Consider the following 1,762-nt stretch of genomic DNA (forward strand, 5'->3'; position numbering starts at 1 on the left):
TTACTGTAGCCTTGTAGTATAGTTTGAAGTCCGGTAGTGTGGTACCTCCCGTTTTGTTCCTTTTGCTTAGAACTGACATAGTTATGCACGCTCTCTTTTGGTTCCATATGAAGTTTAAGGTGTTCTTTTCCAGTTCTGTGAAGAAGGTCATTGGTAGCTTGATGGAGATAGCATCAAATTTGTAAATTACTTTGGGCAGTATGGCCATTTTCATGATATTAATTCTTCCTAACTATGAACATGGAATCTTTCTCCATCTGCTTGTGTCCTCTCTTATTTTGTTGAGCAGTGGTTTGTAGTTCTCCGTGAAGAGGTTCTTTATGTTTCTTGTTAGTTGTATTCCTAGGTATTTTATTCTCTTTGTGGCAATTGTGAATGGAAGTTTGTTCTTGATTTGGCTCTCTTTAAGTCTGTTATTGGAGTATAGGAATGCTTGTGATATTTGCACATTGATTTTGTATCCTGAGACTTTGCTGAAGTTGCTTATCAGTTTCAGGGGATTCAGGGCTGAGACAATGGTGTCTTCAAGGTATACAATCATGTCGTCTGCAAATAGAGACAATTTGACTTCCTCCTTTCCTGTTTGAATACCCATTATTTCTTTTTCTTGCCTGATTGCTCTGGCTAGAACTTCCCGTACTATATTGAATAAGAGTGGAGAGAGAGGGCATCCTTGTCTAGTGTCAGATTTCAAAGGGAATGCATCCAGCTTTTGCCCATTGAGTATGACATTGGCTGTTGGTTTGTCATAAATAGCTTTTATTATTTTGAGATACATTCTGTCAATACCTAGTTTATTGACGGTTTTTAGCATAAAGGGCTGTTGAATTTTGTCAAAGGCCTTCTCTATATCATTTGAGATAACCATGTGGTTTATGTCTTTGGTTCTGTTTATGTGGTGAATTACATTTATAGACTTGCGTATGTTCAACCTGCCTTGAATCCCCGGGATGAAGCCTACTTGATCATGGTGGATAAGCTTTTTGATGTGCTGTTGCAATCGGCTTACCAGTATTTTACTGAAGATTTTTGCATCTATGTTCATCATGGATATTGGCCTGAAGTTTTCTTTTCTTGTTGAGTCTCTGCCGGGTTTTGGAATCAGGATGATGTTGGTGTCATAAAATGATTTGGGAAGGATTCCCCCTTTTTGTATTGTTTGGAACAGTTTCAGAAGGAATGGTACCAGCTCCTCTTTGTATATCTGGTAGAATTCGGCTGTGAACCCATCTGGACCTGGGCTTTTTTTTGGGTGGTAGGCTCTTAATTGCTGCCTGAGCCTCAGACCTTGTTATGGGTCTGCTCAGGGTTTCGGCTTCTTCCTGGTTTCAGCTTGGTAGGAGGCAAGTGTCCAGGAATTTATCCATTTCTTCCAGGTTTACTAGTTTATGTGCATAGAGTTGTTTGTAATAATCTCTGATGATGGTTTGAATTTCTGTGGAATCTGTGGTGATATCCCCTTTATCATTTTTTATTGTATCAATTTGGTCATTCTCTATTTTCTTTTTTATTAATCTGGCTAGTGGTCTGTCTATTTTGTTGATCTTTTCGAAAAACCAGCTCCTGGATTTATTGATTTTTTGAAGGGTTTTTTGTGTCTCTATCACCTTCAGTTCTGCTCTGATCTTAGCTGTTTCTTTTGTTCTGCCAGGTTTTGAGTTTTTTTCATCTCTTTCCTCTAGCTCTTTCAATTTTGACGATAGGGTGCCAATTTTAGATCTCTCCTTGCTTCTCATGTGGGCACTTATTGCTATATATTTTC

This window comes from Cebus imitator, unplaced genomic scaffold, assembly GCF_001604975.1.
Source record: "Cebus imitator isolate Cc_AM_T3 unplaced genomic scaffold, Cebus_imitator-1.0 Scaffold910, whole genome shotgun sequence".
Taxonomy (NCBI): domain Eukaryota; kingdom Metazoa; phylum Chordata; class Mammalia; order Primates; family Cebidae; genus Cebus; species Cebus imitator.